General features: G+C 37.4%; 1 long non-coding RNA gene across 1 annotated transcript in view; it reads left to right on the top strand.

Annotated features, from left to right (window-relative positions):
* The first annotated feature begins 1,194 nt into the window (after window positions 1–1,194).
* LOC110220312 (uncharacterized) overlaps window positions 1,195–16,456 on the top strand; it is a 233,101-nt gene continuing 217,839 nt past the window's right edge. The window contains exon 1 of the long non-coding RNA XR_002327838.2: window positions 1,195–1,275. This is a non-coding gene — a long non-coding RNA (uncharacterized LOC110220312). The remainder of the gene's footprint in view (window positions 1,276–16,456) is intronic.

Here is a 16,456-nt window from a genome sequence, read left to right on the forward strand (position 1 = left end):
AAATCAACTCCGTAAGTCACATCTCTTCAGATCATTTCCCACCGTGGCTGCAGAACTTTTATCATGCCTCCTCACCAGGTACCCTCCTCCCCTTCCCAATTTTCTGCTTCTTTTTATGTATTGTCTTCCCCCATTTTCTGTGGGCTTTTTGAGGGCTTTCTTTGTGTATCCAGCATTTAGCATAGTGCCTGGTACATACGTAGTAGGCACTTGACAAATGTTTATTGACTCTGACTTTGGCTGTCCCATTCCAACATTTCTACCTTTAAACATATCCAAAGCTCTCCTATCCTGAAGAAAAAAAAATGCTAACCCATATAGCGCCCTCTAGCTACTACCTTATTTTCATTGCGAAAGTTTTCATTTAATTTCCTTTCTGCACTCATTTCACAAACCAGCCTTCACCCGTGAGGTTTTGATTTCTGTCAAGAACAGTGTGATTCTCCCAGTAACTCAATCTCAAAAATTTATCTTTGCCCCCCCCCAACATTTAATCAATCACCAAATCCTAACCTTCCTTATTAAGGTCTTTCCCATTCTTCCCTTCCTTTCTAGTCCTACTGCCACCAGCCTGATTCAGATTCTCATCCTCTCCCATGGCAATTGTTGCCAAAGCCTTCAATCTTATCTCCCTTTCTCTAGTTTCTCCCTTAATCCAATCCATCATGACTACTACTTCCAGATTAATTTTCAAAAACACTGCTTTCCATGTTATTCACTGGCTCACACACCTTTAAAAGTTCACTATTGTGCATTGAATAAAATCCAAGCTCTCCAGTATTACAGAGGTTGTGTTATCATTCTTAGACTACCTAAAATTTGTGATAAGAATTTGAGGAAGTACAGGGACTCCTATGTAGCATAGGTGAATTTAATCTGTATCTAGCAAAGTCCTGTATACTAAGAACAATAAAATAGCACCATAAATTAAGCACCATATTGCTTAATAACCCTTTAAACCCATAGAAACATGAATTATTATCACCATCATCGTTTAAATCTACTTCTCCATAGTTTTTTTTATGTTGTCTGTTATACTTTGTGTCCTGAGCATATTTAGATGAAAAAAGCAATCCTTTCCCCCACTGAGGTTGAAGCAACCTTTTTTTTTTTCTTTAAATGGGTTATAATGAGCTGGGCCTTTAAGAGAGCTGAGAGGCCATTTTTGGTTCCTTGCTGCTTGAAGTATAAAAGGCCAGACTAGGGTAGTTAGTGTTGGAGCTTCCCTGCTCTCTGGAGAAATCTTTCCTAACTGTGCTCATTTTCCAGAATAAAGTGAGTATTGTTTTAAACTTTATATCTTTTTAATTGACTTTTAATCTTTGATTTAGGAAAGTGGTATTTAATTGCAGTGTTTTAATCTTCTGTTAGGACTCAGTATTAAGCCTTTGAACTTGAATTAGATTTGTCCTACAATATTTGGTGCTTGCAAGCAGAGGGTTTGTTTGCTTGCTTTGCAATGGCCTGATGGGTAAAATGATTTTAAGTGGGGGAAGGGTGTTGTGGAAGAAAGGGAGTGGGTAAATGGAAGGTTAGAAACAAAATTTTATTTCTCAGGGTCAAAAGTATGGCTTAAGATGTATGTGGAGTCCTCTCTTTAGAATAAATAGAAAGTACCCATTGACCCTGTGGGATTTGGTGCAAATTTCTTCTTAGATTCTTCAAAACTGAGCTGGGAAGGTTGTATTAATAACATAGGGAGATAAAGTAAATTATCCTAGCATATTAGATAACTAGAGGAAGAGGCAAATGAGCTTTTAATCTTTAAAAAAAAGCATGTCTAGAAAACAGATTGCTTGATTATCCAGGTGAAGAGTTCATTGTTAATGGAGGCAAGGACTAATAGGCTACAGGTGGAAAGCACGATTTTTGATCTTGAGGCTTCTCTAGAGAATGCCTTGTGATCTCAAAAAATTAAGGCTGTAAAAGAGGATAATAAAAATTAATGCTAATTATGAGCAGGAATTAGAGAAGATGACAAAAAAAAATTGAAACCTCAGGCTTTTCCTATTACTACTTCTGGGTGAATAATTTCCAGTATGGTGGAATCAGAGTACAGCTGAATTTTGAACATTCAGGAGCTTGTATAATTTCAAAAGAAATTTAGACAGTAAGGCCATGTATACCTAGATGATCTAGTGGAAATGATTACCGGTATTTATTAATTGAACAATCATGTCAGCTGGAAGAGCTTACAGAGGAATTGCTTTTGTAAAATCAGTTGAATCAATGGGGGTTAGCCTCTGTTCCTTTTTTAAGTGGATGAAAGGGGGAGTTCTACATACTTCAGCTATATAAAACTGAAGTAGTTATAACCATTTCCTCAATGGAGGACAGTAAAGGAGGAGGTGAAATTTTTTAAAGTGATGGGTCTGGTAGATTGGATTTATTAATATTGTGGATAGGTAAGTTAAAGCTCTTCTGTATTTCTTATGACTAGTCTGTCATATACAATTAGTTCCTGCCTTTTAGATGGACCCTTAGCTATGGGCCATTATTGGCCAACTATATAGGCCTGTGCGGATCAATTAGTGAAGTCTGAATGGGAAAGGCTGGCATCCCCAGCAGCTGTTCTTAAAAATTGGACCATCCACCCAAATGGGTACTTTGGAGATGGTGGGAGGAGGAGAGACCCTGCTGTCATTAGGTGAGCAGAGAGTCATTATGTTTTCTCCCAGAACGAACTTGTTTTTGGGTATAGCTTTTAAAACACTGCATAGATAAAATGATTGATGATCAGCCTATGGACCAAATCATACCAGGATATCCAGCACCAAGGTGATTTTTCTTTTGCTCCACCAAAATTTAGGAAATTCCTGAAAGCCTCTATCCAGTGCATGTACAAAGCAGAGTTGCAGTAGCTCAAAAGAAACTTAAGCCACACAAATTTCGAAACACCTTCATTCCAAATGTTCATGTAGACTATTTGTGCCCAACCTGTTGGTAGAGTTTTCTGATTCTGTGTTTGTCTGATCAGCCACAGTACCTTAACCCCAACATAGTGTTGTCATTTTGGTCCCCTTCCAGAATGAAGGACAGCAACCATACCCAATCTGATTGGTCCTCTCCCTCCTCCCCCCATCTGGTTGTTCAGAGACACCCAGGTCTTTGTGTGTTGATTTGAAATACTGTTGGAATGAGCAATGCCCTACTAGGGCAAAGACCAAGGTTCCTCCAAGGCTCTGGCTGTTTTAATTGGAGAACCTCAAGGTGACTAGAGATCATATGTCTGAATTACTCTGGTTCAGAAGGTAGAGAGAGAATGACTGTTATGTACTTGGAACCAGGTTTGTATTCTACCAGAAGACCCTCAACAGCTTCATGAGTGTACACTAGTTTTCACTGGAAGCCTTGGGGAGGGGTAATCACTGGGGAAATAAGTATCCTTAATCAAGTGGAAGTGAATAGAAGATGCCCATTTGGGTCTCAATAGTGACTGACCAGGAGGAGTGTATTATGGGTACAGATATTATGAATTCTTAGGAATCAGAACTTAATGGTTGGTGTTTATGGTAGCTTCTATGATTAATATTGTGGCTAGTTAAATTAAAGCTCCTGGAATTTCCTAAGCCATCTTATGTAGTTCATATTAAACGATATCAATTCCTGAGTTAGCAAGCAAAAGCTATTTCTTAGGGGCAGCTAGGTGGCTCAGTGGATAGAGCACCAGCCTTGGATTCAGGCAGACCTGAGTTCAAATCTGGCCTCAGATACATAACACTTACTAGCTGTGTGACCCTGGGCAAGTCACTTGACCCCATTGCCTAGACAAAAGAAAAAAAGACAAAAAAAAAAGCTATTTCTTCCTTGGTATTTTGTTATATTATGTCAAGATACTATTAGGAGACACCTGGAGCAGGCCCTGAGCTTGGCATAACAACAGTCCTTTGTGCTCACCCTCTGGATGATCTCAGCCATGGCAAAATCCCAAAATTGTTTCACCTAATTATTATATTGCTTTGACCAGCACCAGGTGTTCCTTGAGCTCAGACAAGTACCTGCAGTTTGGTCATGAAGCCCTGCTATGAATCAAACTTGCCTCATTGTTGCTGTTACCCCTCATTGTTAGGACCACAGCTCACTGTGTAGGCATTGGTATAAGTATTGAGATTTGTCAACACTAAAGCAGGTTCCCCTATGAGGGGAGTCGGTGGTGGCACTTATGTCTAATTTCCCTCCTTGCTTGAAAGCCATTTCCCTCACCTTGAAATTAAACTTCTATTTGATTCCTGACTCCTGTCTCTTGCCTGTTCTTTTTGGCTCCAGCCATTCACAGGTTAGAGTTTGGTTTGGTCCAGCTGGCAACCTATATCTCCCTATCGTAACACTGGTCAGTAAAGAAAGCTAATAATTCATGGAGGTAGTGTATTAGGAAGTTATCATGTTGATTGTTGTAACAGTTCCTGACCACGTCAGTGTGGTAGTTCAGCCCAGGCTCTGGCTGGGTGAGTGGCACGGAGTTATTAATCTCAACACTGGCTTCTTCTACATTCTCATGACCGAAATGAGTCAAGGACAGTTAGCTTTTACTTTGGATGGAAGTCAGTACATTTTCATCATCCTTCCTCAGAGTTATTTGAATTTTCCTTCGTACAGCCACAATCAGTAGATGGAGACCTGAAAGGGGTTCCACCAGATGGCTACAAAGGGCAATGGTATCCACCATTATATTAATGGTATTTATTGGGCCAGATATGGCCACAATTAAAGACATTCTAAATCAAATCATGGCTCATGTGAGACAGAAGCAATGGGAGATTAACCCTGACAAAATGCAGGATTTAGGCCATTTAGTAAAATTTTCAGGAATTAATTGGGTGGAAAGAATCCAGATGACTTTAGTTGCAGTTTGTAATTGATACTTTCTGTACCTATTGACACCTGTTTCCCTCCATAGACTAAAAGGGTAATCCAGAGGTGTTATGGAGAACTCCTTTTCCCCACATGGGTATTTTGATGTAAACTTATTTACTGAGTTACTTGTAAATCTATCTCTTCTGAATGGGAACTGCAATAGGCTATAACCTTGGAAGATCTAAAGTGAGCTCTCTGGTAGTGTTTCCACTTAGACCCATATGAGACCCTGAGGAGTCTATATTCTTATATATTCTATATTCTCTGTTCATAATGACTAAGATGAATGGAGACTTTGGCAGGCATCAGGGGGTGGCCTGCCCAAATGGCCATTAGACTTCCGTATCTAGAAGCTCTTTGCGGTGATCTTTCATAATACTACTTTTGAGAAAGAATCATATGTTTGGGCCCAGGTTGCTGCCAAATGGGTCATGCCAGGTCACACTATTGCCCTTTATCTGTAGTTGTCCATTATAAGTTGAGTAATGGCAATATGGACCCTATAACAAGATGGATTAGGGTACATCCAAAATCATGCTCATCCAACCACCTAAAATGTTAGTGTTCTTTATGAATAAGTTGTGACATTACCAGAGGCTGAGACTTCCAGTCCTAACCCCAATGTTTTACCTCCTCAGCTAGTCAAATGGGCTTCTACCTGTGAGGATATAGCACTTGAACTTTATTTTACTTGGTTTCCTGAAGTTTTTGCCCACTTTGAGAAAGTTATTCACCATTAGACTTGAGCAGCTCTTCATCTAGTAACTGGGAACACCATAAGTAAAGGGGGTCTTCACATATCCTCCCAATGGGAAGAGCTGTGAATTGCATGGCTGGAATATGTAAGATAGCCTTGAAAGATAGAGCAGGCAAGACTTCTATTTATTTTTGATTCTTGGGCATTGATTATGGGTTTGGCTGAGTGATTCAGGACTTAGAGAAAACAGGATTGGTTAATTAAAGACTAATTTGGGGTTCTTTTGCTGATACTTCCTACCACATACAGTTGTTTGTGAGTTATGTGAATGCCAGACAGAGGCATCATACTTCATTGAACTGATTAACTAGTTGATTCTCACAATAACAGAAGACATTAGCAATTGGCTCTATCAATTTAAGGGAGCTTGTGATGCTATGTTGTTGTAGTGAACATGGGACTATATGATCTCCTTAATCAAGGATGATGCAGCCAATTCTGCTCAACCATACTCTTTGTACCAATCCAAGTGTCTACCTTTGAGGAATCATTATGGTATGATCTTACATGGTTCTCCACCTTCTTCTGATTGGCAGATTGAATATATGACCCTTCTTCTTCAAGCAGAGGGCAAGATCACTGTTCAGGATGCAAGACTGAAGTGCCAGTTAAGTTAGTTATTATAGTGGCTACTGTAAAGGCCTTTAGATAAACAGCCCTCCTATATAAAGAGGGCCTTTTTAACAGACATCTATAAAGAAGACCTATTTTAAGGAAAAGAGTTCAGGATCAGGCTTATCGCCATCAAAATTACCAATTTTCTATCTTACCTATCATCTTTAAGCATCTGGTTTGGTGAAATGCTGGAACTAACTTTTAAAATAACAGCTTTATCATGATACCCATTATTCAGTTTGGGTACTCCATTTCCCAGAGGCCTTGTCTTTCAGCACTATTTTCAAGTCTGGTGATTTGAGTGATTTCTTGGATTCAACTTTCAGGAAGACTTTTTCTTATCAGGATGACCAATTGCTGTATATTGCTGCCCCAGATGGCCCCCTCTACTTCATCATTTTGTCTTCTGTGCAGAGATAACTAGGCTTTGAGATTTCTGACCTTCAGAGAAAACAGTATAACCTGAAGAAATGACACTGTTTAACCTTAATTCCTGTTTGTTATCTCCAGTTATTGTTCAGACAGTACTTTACCAGAAGAGATTTGGAGGACCAAGGGGTGGAATTATGCATAAACGTTTTATAATGATGTAAGGAAGGTGAAAATGTCTTTTTACAACCTTTATACTTAAGTATAAAGGAGATTTATCTGGAAAAAAAAGCCAATAATTTAATCCCCTTACTCAAACTCCAGTGGCTTCCCATTGCCTCCAGGAGCAAATGCAAAATGTTCTGGTATTCCGAGTCCTTTATAACCTAGTCCCCTCCTACCTTTCCAGTCTTCTTATCCCTTACTCCCCATCACATACTCTTAGATCCAGTGACACTAGCTTCCTGGATGTTCCATAAACAAGATACCCCATCTATTGTCTTCAAAAAAGTTCCCCATATCTGGAATGCTCTCCCTCCTCTGCTCAGACTACTGACCTCCCTGGTTTCCTTAAAGTCCCATATAAAATCCCACCTGCTACAAGAAGCCTGCCACACCACCTCAATTACAATACCTTCCCTCTGTTAATTATTTCCTACTTATCCTATATATAGGTTGATTTGTATACGTTTGTGTGTTTTCTCCCCCATGAGACTATAAACTATTGGACAGCATGGACTGTCTTTTGCCTCTCTTTGTATCCCCAGTGTTTATCACAGAGCCTGACACATAGTAGTATCTTAATAAATATTGATTGATTGTTACCTGATTATAATTTTGAGCCCTTAAATAAAGGATGGGCCTCCAGTAGAAATCTCTAAAGGGGATAACATTTGGTTCCATCTTCCTAATGGGGCTTCCATGATGGAGAAGTGGGAAATTTCGCTAAGGGCTGGAGAACACTGAATGGGTGACAGAAGGGGGTAAATCTCAGTATCAACTAGGAACTGAGAGGTTGCATGCAAGAGGCCTGGAATCTCCTAACTATTTTAATTCAAATGTTCAATCTAAGACAAGGCACAGTGATAATATAGGAAGTATTGACATTTTTTTTTTGTGAACTACATATTTTTAAATTTGTTCCCATCCATAATGATTGTTTTAATTCCAAAAGATTTTGAGAAGTGCTCCTGACTTTTTTTTCCATTTAGTTTTCATTTTACTTTTTTACAAATACATGCAAACAAAAATTTCTAACATTCATTTTTTAAAATCGAGTTCCAAATTCTCTCCATCTCTCCTTCCCTACCCCTCTTTGAGAAGGCAAGCAATTTGATATGGATTACACATGTGCAATCATCCACAGCATTTCCAGATTAACAATGTTGAAAAAGAAAACATGGACCAAAAAAAAAAAGAATAGTAAAGAGAGTTTAAAAAGTATGCGTCGATCTGCATTCATATGTCATCACTTCTTTCTCTGGAGGCACTTGTTATTTTTCATCATAAGCCCTTCAAAATTGTTTTGGATCATTGTATTAAGAATAACTGTCATTCACAGTTGATCATCATACAATATTGCTGTTACTGTGTACAATATTCTTCTGGTTCTGCTCACTTCACTTTGCTTAATAAGGTCAGGTAAGTCTTCAAGTTTTTTCTGAAAGCATCCTGTTTACCATTTCTTATAGTATAAATACTATTTCATCATAATCATATACCACAACTTGTTCAGCCACTCCCCAATGGATTGGAATCCCTTCAATTTCCAATTCTTTGCCACCACCAAAAGACCTACTATAAACATTTTTGTAGATATGTATAGTCCTTTTTTTTTTTTTGATCTCTTTGGAATACAGACCTAGCAGTAATATTGTTGGGTCAAAGGATATACATTATTTTATAGTTCTTTGGGCATACTTGCAAAATGCTCTCCACAATGGTTGATCAGTTCACAACTCTACCAACAATGTATCAGTGTCCCAGTTTTTCCATATACCCTCCGACGTTTGTCATTCTCATTTTCTATCATATTAGCCGATCTGATAGGTGTGAAATGGTACTGCAGAGTTCTTTTAATTTGCATTTCTTTAATAGTGATTTAGAGCATTTTTCATATGACTATAGATAGCTTTGATTTCTTCTTCTGAAAACTGCCTTTGACTATTTATTAATTGGGGAATGACTCATAGTCTTATAAATTTTATTCAGTTCTCTATATATTTAGAAATGAGGCCTTTATCAAAGAAACTTTCTATAAATATTTTCCCCAATTCTCTACCTCCTTCTAATTTTGGCTGCACTGATTTTGTTTGCAACAGTTTTTTAATTTGATGTAATAAAAATTATCCATTTCGTTTAGTCATAAACTCTTCCCTTATCCATAGGTGTGACAGATACATTTTCCCTTGCTCCCATAATTGGCTTATACTATCGCCCTTTATGTCTAAATCATGTATTCACTTTTACCTTATCTCAGTATAATATGATATGAGATGTTGGTCTATACCTCTTTTCTACCAAACTGCTTTCCAGTTTTCACAGCAAATTTTGTCAGTGATTTCTTGTTCCAAAGCCTTGGATCTGGGGGTTTGTCAAACACTAGATTGCTAGATCACTGTTCATCATTGTGTGCTGACTCTATGCCACCAGTTGACCTCTCTGTTTCTTAGATTGTTTTGTTTTTCAGATTGCTTTGATGATTACCACTTTGTAATACAGTTTGAGATCTGATACTGCTAAACCACATTCCTTCACATTTTTCCATTGATTCCCTTAATGTTCTTGGCCTTCTGTTCTTCCAGATGAATGTTATTATGATATTTTCTAGCTCTATATAAGTTTTTGGTAATTTGACTGATACGGCATTGAGTAAGTGAATTAATTTAGGTAGAATTGTCATTTTTATTATGCTGACTCAGCATATATCCATGAGCAATTAGTATTTCTCCAGTTGTTCTGACTTTTTTGTGTGAAAAGTATAATTGTGTCAATGCCGTTCCTGGGTTTTTCTTGGCAGCAGACTCTGAAGTATTTTATATTGTCTGCAGTTCTTTTAAATGGAATCTCTTCCTTTCTTGCTGGATTTTGTTAGTAATATATAGAAATGCTAATGATTTATGTGGGCTTATTTCATATCCTACAACTTTACTGAAGTTGTTAATTGTTTTAACTATTTTTCAGTTGATTCTCTAGGATTTTTAAAATATACCATGAAGTTGTCTGCAAAAAGTGATAGTTTCTGTTTCCTTATTGCCTATTCTTCTTGTTATTCAGTCGTTATCAGTCATGTCTGACACTTTGTGACCCTATTTGGGGTTTTCTTGGCAAAGATTACTGGAGTAGTTTGCTGTTTCCTTCTTCAGCTCCTTTTACAGATGAGAAAACTGAGGCAAACACAGTTAAGTGACTTACTCAGGGTCACAAAGCTAATAAATGTCTGAGACCAGATTTGAATTCAAGAAGATGAGTCTTCCTGACTCCAGGCCCTGGCCCTCTATCCGCTGCATACCTACCTGCCCCAGTGCCTATTCTAATTCCCTCAATTTCCTTTTCTTGTCTTTTTGATATAGCTAGCATTTCTAGAACAATATTAAATAATAGTGGTGGTAATGGACATCCTTGCTTCATTCCTGGACTTGTTGGAAAGGCTTCCAGTTTATTCTCATAACAGGTAAGTTTGTTGATGGTTTTAGATAAATACTACTTATCATCTTAAAGAGAGCGCCATTCATTCCTATGCTTCCTAGTGTTTTTAATAGGAATGGGGATTATAGTTTGTCAAGCTTTTTCCATATCTATTGAGATAATCATGATTTTTTTTTTGGTTTTGTTATTGATATGTTCAATTTTGCTGATAGCTTTCCTAATATTGAGCCAACCTCATGTTCCTGGCATAAATCCCACCTGGTCACAGTGTGTGATTTTTGTGATATATTACTATAATCTCCATCTTAATAATTTTTGAAATTTTTGCATCAATATTCATTAGGGAAATTGGTCTATTGTTTTCTTTCTCTGTTTTTGCTCTTCCTGGTTTAGGTATCAGCACCATATTTGTGTTGTGAAAGGAATTTGAATAGGACTTCCTCTTTGCCTGTTTTTCCAAATGGTTTATATAGTATTGGAATTAATTGTTCTTTAAATGTTTGGTAGAATTTACTTGTGAATCCATCTGGTCCTGGGAATTTTTTTCTTTTTTTCTCCCCATTATTTTAAGGCAATTGGGGTTAAGTGACTTATCCAGGGTCACACTGATAGTAAGTGTTAAGTGTTTGGTCTGAGACCTGGTTTGAACTCAGGTCCTCCTGACTTCAGGGCCCGTACTCTATCCACTGCACCACCTAGCTGCCCCGGAAATTTTTTTTCCTTAGGGAGCTTATTTGTGTCTTGTTTACCCCTGACTTTTGAAAGGCGACTTTATATTATGATTTTTGCTTGCTTACCATACAGATTTTATGCTTTTATGTCAGAACTTTTCCTGTTACACTAATTTCATTTCAAGATTTTAGTGATAGAAGGTCCCTTAAAGCATCTTAGGGAACATCCCCAGTAAGTGAAGTATAATAGGGACAATTTCTGTTATGTGGGATGAACTAATCTTTTAAGAGGTCAAGGAAAATATGACCACTTGAAAAGACACAAATCACCCAGTTCCTACATATCTACTCCAGCAAACACCTGAAGTTCACGTAAGTCCAAATAATTGTGAAGAAACCAATGAGAAACTATAGTGTTTTATTTGTCACACTCTATAACTGTACAAAAAGTCAGCCACAGGCAATAAGAGGTGACCACCAGCTATGCCAGTTCAAACAAACTGGTGGTTACCCAGGAGAACCAGAGATTGTGTAGATTATAAGGTTTTGTGTTTGGGGGAAGCAATAATGCCTCCTAGATTTCCCTGGGAAAGCCCCAGCATTGTCAGAAACCCAGGACAGGAATCTTCCTCATAAAACTACAGTGAGCTATTCCATGTGGGGAGTGCTGAGAATAGAGGAGCCCAGGCTTCGAATGGTTCTGAGGTCTTTAGACCTATGTTTTGAGACTCCATAGAGATTCCTGAAGATTTATCACCAAACCTCAAAGAATGAAGGTGAGACCAAGAAAGAGCCAACTACTCCAACCAAAAATACAGAAAAGGGTAGAGTGTAGCTTTGACACAAAGCCTAGGTTAGGAACTAAAGCTAGAGAGGTTAATAATAATAATAATAATAATAATAATAATAATAATAATAATAATAATAATAAAAAAAGAAACTGACTAGTATGACAAATTATTGAATATCTAGAGCTCTCCCCCAAAAGAGAGAATAACACCATGACTACAAATAGAACTCAAAGGAAATAGTGAATGTTCCATAAGCACTGAATGTAACCTAGAGAAATGAAGCAAAAATCAAAATAAAAGTTTTAGAGGAAAAAATTGGAAGGCAAGTACTTTAGAAGAGAGTGTTAAATCTTACCCAAGTAAGAGATAAGAAATAATAGAAAAAATCCAAAAAACTGGGGAAAAGAAGAAAATTTAAGCTATTGTGTGTGTGTGTGTGGGGGTTATACATATATGTATATATACATACATATATATATTTATACACACACATACATATATGTATATCCATCCACACACGAGATGAGGGAGAGGAGACCAGTTATTTTGGGTTCAGTTCCAGTCTACCATAATAAAGCAAATATTGCAATAAAGTGAGTCTCACATTTTTTTGGTTTCTCAGTGCATATAAAAGCCATGTTTACACTATACTGTAGCCTATTGTGTGCCATAAAATGTCTAAAAAATATACATACTTTAGTTTAAAAAATGCTTTATTGCTAAAAAACAATGCTAACCATCATCTGAGCCTTCAGTGAGTCTTTAATCTTTGTGCTGATGGACATTGATGGCTGCTAATTGATCAGGGTAGCAGTTGCTGAAGTTTGGAGTGAGTGTGGCGATTTCTTAAATTAAGACAACAAAGACATTGATTGACTTTTCTTTTTACTTGAACATTTAGAAGCCATTGTAGGTATTAATTGACCTAGTTTCAATTTTATTGTGTCTCGAGAACCAGGTAGGCCCCCAAGAGAGGAACAACCTCTTAGTGGAGCAATCAGAACACATACAACATTTATCAATTAAATTTGTTAAAGAGGAGAATTTAAGAATCACTGGACTTCCTGAAAAAATGATATCCTCCTCTTACCCCCTCAAAAAAAAAATCCTGGCACCATAGTTCTAGAAATAATAAATGAAAACTACCCAGATATATTAAAACCAGAGAACAAATGTAAAAATGGAATTTAATATAACATTCTGAAGAAAACCCCAAAAAGAAAAGTCCAAAAATGTCATAGCCAAAATTCAGAATTACCAAGTCACAGAAAATTACTACAAGCATCCAAAAAGAAAGTTCATGAACCAAGCATTTGGGATCTAACAAGACATAAGAGCTTCTTCTGTAAATGAGAAGAGATATTGGAGTATTGCATTGCATAAGATAAAGGCTTTCAACCAAGAATAATTTACCCTGCAAAGCTGAGCCTTATCCCACAAGAGAAAAATAGACCCTTAATGGAATAAAGAACTTTAAATCTTTTCTGAGTAAAAGAACAGAGCTGAGTAGGAACTTTGAAATACAAATACTCTTTTTGACCCCACTTGGGGTTTTCTTGGCAAAGTTACTGAAATGGTTTGCCATATCCTTCTCCAGTTCATTTTAAAGATGAGGAAACTGAAGCAAACATGGTTGTGACTTGCTCAGGCTCACAAAGCTATAAGTATTTGAGGCCAGATTTGAACTCCTGAAGTTGTCTTTCTGACTTCAGCATTCTATCCACTGTGCCACCTACTTGCAATGCTTTAGAAAAGGCATTTTTTATTTAAAGCTCCTGAACCTGCCCACAAAACTCCCACATTTCCTTTCCAGCAGAGTTCTTGGGAGAAAGTTATTTTTCTACGTGTTTCTTTGCTGTGGCTGATTTATAGTCAGTCATTTTATAGCCCCACTGGTTGTAACCTAAATATAAGTGGTCAACTTCTTCCTGAATCATCTTCAGGAAGATAAGAACCTGAAAATGGGTCACAATATGTCTATGGCCTTATTTTTATGGGCATAATATTACGTGCATTTGAAATAATTTACTCTATCACTTACCTAGCTGTATGGCCTTAGGAAAATCACGACCTCTCCGAGTCTCCATACTATTATCTGTAAAATAGAAATACATATGTATTCCCCACTTTACTGAGTTGCTATGTGGAAAATACTTTGGGAAAGTGGATAAAGTGCCTGGCCTGGAATCAGGAAGACTCATCTTCCTGAGTTCAAATCTGGCCTCAGATACTTCCTAGCTGTGTGACCCTTGGTAAGTCACTTAACCGTCTTTGCCTCAGTTTCCTCATCTGTAAAATGGTCTGGAGAAGGAAATGGCAAACCACTCCAGTAGCTTTGCCAAGAAAACCCCAAATGGGGTCACAAAGAATAAGACAGGCCTGAAAACAACTGAACAGCCACAACAGAATTAGATAAGTGAGTTGTTACTTTGATTTGATCAACACCCATCTAGAAAGTGCTTCCTAGGTGCCAGGCTTTATTATGGTAGCGCAGCATAACTTGGATAGTGTGGAAGTTGAGAGAACCTGGCTTCAAAGTCGACCTCTTAGAGCTGTGTTACCCCATGCAAGATGCTTAAACCTCTTAATGTCCCATGAAACCCTATATCCACACACACACACACACACACACACAAAATCTCTAGAGAGAATAGAATATTCTAGAAAGCTGAAAGAACTCAAGCTGCAACCAAAAGAATATACCCTGCAAACCTATAAAGTGGTAAAAAAAAAATGGTTGTGTCACAAAAGAGACAGTTAAAACATTTGGGTGAGGAGGGGAACAGAAGTCAGGAAATTTATTTATTTATCTTGCAAACATCCCAAACAATAGATGCATAATTTATTTTCTAATATGTTTCCTTGTAGTTGTATACCCAGTGCTTAAAATTTCTAAGCAAATGGTAGTAGTATAATTGTCAAGAAAAGACTAAGCAATGACATCCATCTTTTTATAGATATTAAGTTATTCTCTTCAAAAAGAAAGACAATTATGGAGGAAATATGGAGAACATTCCATATTATGGAGGCAAAGGAAGATGAAAAAGGAACAATCAAAGGAGGAAAATGGGCCAAGGTAGGGGTGGGGACCTGCAGTTCCTTGACAGAGTCCAAGTTTTACAGAACAAATCCTATTATTAAGGGGATTTTCTCTCTGAAGTTTGGATTCAGTCAAAGGCGGCACTTGAGGACCTAGGTTCCCCACCCATGGACTAAGGGGATGAAGATTTGAGGTAATATTGATTTAAGAAATGTAAAAAAAAGTCAGAAGCAGAGTAAGAAGAGTTAAACTCCTGCACTGTTCACTAAAGCCCTTGGCCCCCATAAGTCAATCAATCAGCATATTTAGGGGGGACAGAGAAGCCAAGTAGGACGTTTCATAAATGGGGAGAGAAAAAATCAGAGCCTGAAGGGAACCTGTGAAATACCGCTATCAAGTGCATGTAGAAACAGTGAAGTTTTAAAAATTCCTCTAGTCTTTAAGCAAAGGATATGTGTTAGTGGGCAGGAGAGCAATGATTAGAGGGAGAAATCCTAATCTAGAAGTGGGCAGGGAATGCCATTAATGAGACTCCCATGGGGAATGTGTGAGTCTGAGGTGGGAGATAGGGACTTGCGGTAGGTTTAGTCTGGAGAATCAGAAGCCTGTTTTCATGGAGAGAACATTGTGCCTCCACTAACTTCACCCCATCCCTGGAGAAAGTATGTTTGTTTTTCTAGAGGCATCCAGAGTGATGCAGAGACATAAAACTAAAGCTGTGATGCTATGTCGTTAGGGGATGGAGGATGATTATGATGAAGGGAGAGGATTGGACCAGGCCTCACAATTGGGACCCTAGGATGACTCCTACAACACAGTATTGCCTCCAACTGATATTGCTTTCTTTGTAAATTGATTTTTCTGAGAAAGAAGTGGAAGAGAAAATGGAGGAATGAATTTCAAAAGCAGTAACATAGAAATTGGATAGAAACAACTAAAATCTGGTACTTCAACACTTTGCCTGTTGAGGGACAGAAAAAATAAAGAAGGTAAAAGCTTCTATATAAGCTTTGAATCAGAAGATTTAAAATTACAATAGACTTGAAGGGAAGACAAATGACAAAGCAAAAAATTTCTTGGGAAAGGGCTCAAATAAACAATCATTAAAACTAGGTTGGATTGAAAAGGGGGGGAAAGATTTTTAACTCTTCACCTAATTGTATGAGAAAAGAGAAGGGATAAGAGTGCTAAAGAAGTAAATAACTAAACGAAAGAACGGAGGAGAAATAATTTTTAGGAGGCAGACAAACAGGAGTTAGGTAGGTGGATGAAGCTTTGGGACTAGTCTAGCACCCAGGTATTATAAGGAAAACTAATTACAGGGACAAGTACTGACTTAAAATTGGAAGGGAATTTTAAAAATCAATACAAAAAATAAAGGAAAACATAAACCTACCAATCATAACTTTAAATGGGAATTGATTGAACAATCCATTAAAATCAAAGTGAGAGAATGGATAAAAAGGCTAAATACAACAATCTATTATATACAAGAAAAATTTGTAAAAAACAAAAACAAAACATTATAAAAATGCAGCTAGAACAAAATGTAATATGTGTCAGTTAAATTTTAAAAAAATGGGAATTGTAGTCATGCTATTAGCAAAGAAAAAATGAAAATTCACAATATTAAAGATAAACAGGAGAACTATATTATGCCTAAAGAAATCATAGACAGTGAAACGATAATAGCAGCTGTACACACACATAC

Source organism: Phascolarctos cinereus, unplaced genomic scaffold, assembly GCF_003287225.1.
Source record: "Phascolarctos cinereus isolate Bilbo 61053 unplaced genomic scaffold, phaCin_HiC Scaffold_3;HRSCAF=262, whole genome shotgun sequence".
NCBI classification, from domain to species: Eukaryota; Metazoa; Chordata; class Mammalia; order Diprotodontia; family Phascolarctidae; genus Phascolarctos; species Phascolarctos cinereus.